General features: G+C 37.6%; 1 long non-coding RNA gene across 1 annotated transcript in view; it reads left to right on the top strand.

The window, feature by feature from the left end:
- The window catches only part of LOC109351415, a 12,824-nt gene extending 12,150 nt beyond the window's left edge, over positions 1–674 (top strand). The window contains exon 3 of the long non-coding RNA XR_002108223.1: positions 664–674. This is a non-coding gene — a long non-coding RNA (uncharacterized LOC109351415). The remainder of the gene's footprint in view (positions 1–663) is intronic.

The raw sequence follows: 6,156 nt of genomic DNA on the forward strand, positions 1-6,156 counted from the left end.
CTTCCTTAAAGAAGAAGTTTGGTTTGTTAATAAAAGGAACCCGAAAGGGAGTAAATAAATAAAGGTCACTTCAATTTATTATTCTTTTGTTCTTTATTTATTTATTTGTTTCTAACAACTAACTATTCACCACTTTTGTACATTAGAATACCATTAAACCGGTGTTGGAATTTATTCCACAAAACCGAGATGGTATTCAAAGGTACTTAATAATTATGTAATAGGGGATTGCTTCGATACCATTGTACTGACGTTGGAATTTATTCTAACAAAGCCGAGATGGGGCAAAGAAGAAATAACTTATTCACATGATTATTTAAAAGTAAGTTGTAAGTGGAATATTCTTGAAACATTATACCGGCGTTGGAATTTATTTCAACAAAGCCGATATGGCGAACAAAGAATAAAATCGAGTTCACTTACTTAATCAAATAAAAAAAACACACTGAATTGAGGGAATTTCCACTTTCAACAAATTGGCACTACTGCCAGGACGATTTGTTGAGAGGGGAAAGCCAACTCTTCCCCCAAGAAAAACCTTTCAACACCCACCAACCCAACAATAGAGTTATCATGGAAAGGAACTTAGTCCGATCTTCTTCCACCCACACTACATCAACTGGACTTTGCTCACTATAGTAGCGAGTAGCTCGAAACTCGCAGTAGAAAGGATTTAGGGGGAAAAGCTCTGGTCTAGCTCAACAATGACTACAAGAAAAAATCGAGCACATAAAAAATCAAATTTCATTGCCCAACAAAAAGAAGGTATGGTTGTTCCTAAATAAGGGCACTCAGAAGAGGAGAAATCAGCTTGAGTTCAATTAGTGTTTGTGTTATCAATACAAGTAGCCATAGGAGTGTACCAAAGAGTTGAGGAAGGAGAGGTTGTTAAGGAGGATCAATCACAACACGAGAAGCACAATAAATAAAGAAGTTGTGAAAAGTTCTCCGCAAGAAAGAAGGACGCGATTCCTCTCTAGCCTAGCACCTTTTCCCTCAAACCTGAGAACATGCATCTTAGAAGGAAAGTTTTTTTATCTTTTGGGCATTACTAAAGGTCCAGATAAGCAACTAGATTGATTCCTAAGAGATTAGAAAATCTTTCATTGCTTAAAACACGTGTGAGCTAACTCGATGATTGACTAAGCCATTCAATGGAACCGATTATTCCTAGACCTCGAAGACTACCACATCCTTCAGATTCGAGAAAGTAGAAGACAAGGATAAACAAACTAGACCTAACCTAGTTCCCTATCTATTCTATATGGCTAGTCTAGGCTAGTTGTCTATGTTAGTCTCGCTAGTACCTTTTCCATTGGAAGAAAGGATAGTTAAAATCTAAGGTAAGCTTTCTTAGGCAACAAGCCAGCCTTCTTTTGTTTACCATTTTCAAGCCTAAGGAGAAGATTGGTACATTGATTCATTGGCCAAAGAAGGGGTGCTTTTGTTGAACTGAGTCTATATATGCACTAGAGGCACATCAAAGATGGTTGTGATAGATTTAAGAATACTTCTATCAACTCGCTTAGCGAGTAAGATAACTCTACATACTTGGAAAAAAGGTATTATGTATATAACCTAAGATATCTGCTCTCTTTCACTCTCACCAACTTTCAATGATAATAGGTAATAATCTTACGATATCATGTTCTCATAAGAGAAAGAGGAACGAATTCATAAAAAAGAGTTCATAAAAATATATCATGTTCATGTTGGAGTGACACTGCACACTACTTTAAATAAAGCGTAGTGAACAATGGCCCAAATTTTCAATTTAGGAGCATTACCTGCTTAGCCACAGGAGACGCTCCATCACAGTATTCTTTGGTTATTCCGTTAGAGATTACTAGTAGTCTTGACTTGCTCTTTTGACCTACCTTGAGAAGGGAAATTCTTACGAGAAGATTAATAAATGTAGGTCAGGTCTCTCTAATTCGCAGTAGGTGTGTATGCTTCCCTATGGCGAGAGCATGTGCATCTTCGACTGACTCAAATATCTATCTTCATAGACTGCTTCATCAACAAAATCACCGGAATCAACCGGCTCAGCTAAAGCAACTACTTGCTTTGGATTTGCCACTTGATGATATGAATATAGGCATAGGTAAAGGTATGGTCAAAGGCAATCACAGTGGTTGTTTCACCCCATAGTAGATTCACTCATAGGAGGCAGATATATAGGCAGGACCAAATAAACAACAAAGTAAAAGAGTAGAGAGTCGCTATACGGGGGTAGTAGAGCCCATTAATTCAGCACCACCTATTTATCCATAACGACATCAAGCCCCAAGCATAAATAAGTAGGTGAACCCACAAAACTACTTGTAGAGGTGGAGGCACCAATGAGGAAAGTAGTGGAAGAGGCGGCAGGAAAGTCTGGGAGCTAGCCCGTAGTAGAAAAACTAGCAAATCGAGTTGCAAAAAGAAGAATTGGTCTTCCGACAAGTGTTTGACTTCCTATATATCCCAAGGTTTCTTAACACTAACGTGTAACAAGTGGTGTTAGGGCATTTAGGGTCTTTGCTACTTACACTAGTCGTTACACCAACACCAACCAAATTAAGGCCGACATGGAGCCATATGCATGATTCCAAGAGTCACTAGAGGCGAAACTTAGTAAGAATAAGATATCATGTATTGGATGGATACCTTAGCTTCAGATTAGAAGGCTTTTCTTTCAAGTCTTTTGGCCTTTGATCGCCCTTTGAGTTAGTCTAGGGCCTTGACTTGAACACTTCGTTGAAATCATGTAGAAGAGGTCATCCCTTAGTGGACTAATTCAACCTTGTAGCATATCTTGCAGCCCTTAGATCAGTCTCTCCTAATCCATGCCTTCCTTCAAGTCCTATTCTTTTGGATATCCATGTTCCCCTCTTTCTTGTCACATCCTTTTATTCTGATTGATTGATGGAACATTTGTCTGAAATCCCTTGACCTAACATCTCCTTGAATTTTCGCAGCCAAGTCTTCCCTAACCCCTCCTGCTATTCTTGGTGAGCTAGCCTATCATCCACCGCCCCAACTGTGATGGTCCCCTTCAGCTAGTTATTTCACTTGTGACCCTGTCTTCCATCTGCTTCTTCCTCATAAGGATTTTAACCCTAGAAAACCAAGTGGTTCTATCTTTCTTCTAGTTAGTACTCTAGAGGTCTTCAACCCCATGCTCCACATATGGACAACCGGTACAAGATTGAGTTATATCTCATGATGTTGTTGCTACTAGTTCATTTGATCGAGCAAGGTCTTCCCTTGTCTTCTATGTATGGTTGACTCTTCATGATCTTGAGGTCATGGGCTAACTCGACTGTATGGAGAGGGGTTCATGATGCCCTCGTTAAGTCTGTATATTTCTTTCTTTGCTTTAGGAGGTCATAGGTATGAAGGGTTGTTTTCCAACTCGACCAAAGGACTCTATAGAGATGTAAACTACTAAGCGATCGTCTTCCAGATCGTTCGAAGAGGGAGGTGAAAAAAAAAGATTAGTATATCATAGCTGACCACGGGTTCGATAATCTCCACTTTCCTCGTTGAAACCTCAGCCTATGTCAGCAGTGACGTCTTGCTCGTTGAAGACGTAGAAATGAAACTGTGTAGATAATGGTGAAGGTTAGAAAATGAACAACTTATCAATTCTCGTAGTCGATTATTTTTGTGCAAGATGTACCACAACCCTGTATCATGAACACATGTAGGGTACGATATTGGGTCAAATAGGTTGAGTTCTCCAAACAAAAAGATCCTCGTTGGACGAAAAAAGGAAGGCGAAAGCCTATCTATAACTAGGGACCGCCAACCCATACTTTGATCAACAATAGCCCAACTTCTTAATCTGGTAATGAAAAGAAAGTCCATACCTAACTCGCTATGCTTACATCTTGATACGGTCATGTGCTATGCTATGAGATTTGAAATATCCTTCCTCTCTGCCACCTTCCTTCTAAGCCAGCCTGATTGGAATCTTTTACACTTTCGTTATCTTTCTTTTATGGATCCATCCTATACCTATTTCCACTTGCTTCGTGCGGCCATACCTTTACCTCATAGAACAAAAATCATATTTAGGAATATAGCAACCATTATGATTGAAGGCGAGTCAAGAAGGAACACTGAGTTTACAATTCACAACCTGACATCCCACACAGAAGTGGTTTTGATTTGATAGAAGACTTTATTTTGTGCCAAAAGGAGTTATAATGTGCTTTGGTACGCATATATCCATACATAGATAGGCTCTGTAGCCGGACTTAAGCCAATTTCACCGAGGGTTTAAGTAGTGATTAGGTACGAGCAATAGTTTTATTAGGATGATGTTGGAACTACGCTCTCTATTAAGAGCAGAAAAGACTGGTCACTAAAGAGATACACTGATTTAGTGTGTAGTACCTTTTTTCCAGAGGACTTCATAGAGCTTCCTTAGGATACTACCTCAATTCAAAGTCATAAGTCTTTCACTTGCCAACTTAGGAGTACTGAGCTCGTTGGTCTTGGTTTCGATTCCAGAGATCGAGATTCGAATTAGCTCTTTTCGAACTAAATATAAAGTGAGGTAGTGAGTGTTGAAAGATTTTTCTTGCTACTTATTGAGGCAAGTTTCTGATTGATTTAGGAAAATAATACAAGTGATAATGCGTGATATTTATTTTCGTTTTCCTTTATTAACCGAACTACTTTCTTATGGAAGGTTGATATAGAAAAAATCAATAAATAAATGTTAGTTGTAGAATTTAAATGACAGAATATAAATGTTAGTTGCGGAAAATAAATGACAGAAAATAAAAGTTAATAGTTAGATCACTCATTATGACTGTGTATTTTTCCTTTTCACAAAGATACAATTTATGAATTAAATTGCACTTTGATTCAAGGTTTCTTTCTTTATCAACAAATAAAATTTATAAGTTAACACTTTACTATTTTATATTTGCATCTCTTTTAAGATTCAATTGTAATATATTATAGGGTTATGTCGAACCAGAAGGAATTGCCTAATAGAAATGTACCCATACTTTGTATCATTTATCAAAAGTAAGAATGTAAGAATTAAAGTAAGAAAGAAACAAGAAAAAGTAAAGAACTAACTATTTACAAATTCATGAAGAGAAGATTGTTTTGAAATATGGAATTATTTCTAAACTCAAATGATTTTTGAAGAACATTAACAAGTCATGTGTTATACTTTTGGTTAATTCCAAACATTAGTTCCTAAAACTTCCCCCAGTCCCCCGGCGAGAAAAAGTGATTTTCAAGCCTTGCAAAATACACTAATCAATAGAAAACTGCCACTCGATGAAATATGTTGTCACACCTTATTTCAGGCTCTGTAAACATTGATTAGCCTAGATTAAGAGTTTCTTAAAATGGATGCTTTGATTTGGCAAATGAACTAAGGTGTATTCCTACTTTTTAGTTCATTTGTCAAGACTTTAAGAAGAAGCATTTTGGATCTTGAAATCAAGTTTTAGGTGATCAAGCTAAAACCGCATTAAGAAATTCTTAGAGAATTGAAACTTAACCAAAAGTAATAACTTGAATGTATTGAAATCAAAATATGATACAAATGAAGATAAGAAATAACCTTATACCATAATCTAAATATGTAGGAGCATGAGCCATCTATCCAAGGATGAGATGCTTTTGATTCCAAATGAGGTTACAAACTCATGTTTTTGCACCTCATTTGCCAACTCCATTATCCTCTTGAATTCTAAAAAAACTCTTAAAAACATCCTAAGAACACTCTCAAATGAGAGAACCGAAAATGAAAGAAAGAGAAGAAATTACAAAGAATTTACAATGTATGTACAATTTGTAAAAGGGAAGGAATGATGTGCCTTTTATAGGCAAAGTGCAGGCCTCTTAGCCCCTCCTTCTGGCCGCTTACCTCCCTGTCTGGCACACCCAAGCGGGTGAGTCAACAGCTTGTCCCATCTTTTCCAGCTAGATTGGACAACCTATTGTGGGCTAGACAACATGGATGGTGACACCTCTTACTTGCTTGTCTCATGTATGAGGTCATAAATTTGGTCCAGAAGTTCGCTTTGGCTGGTTTCTTGGCTTGTGACATCATTCATGACATAGTCATTCATCTAGGCCAATCAACAATTTTTCTGGTGGGCTAGGCGCTTAGCTCACCTAGTCCCACGCTTAGCTGCCAAC

The sequence above is a fragment of the Lupinus angustifolius genome, chromosome LG06, assembly GCF_001865875.1.
Source record: "Lupinus angustifolius cultivar Tanjil chromosome LG06, LupAngTanjil_v1.0, whole genome shotgun sequence".
NCBI classification, from domain to species: Eukaryota; Viridiplantae; Streptophyta; class Magnoliopsida; order Fabales; family Fabaceae; genus Lupinus; species Lupinus angustifolius.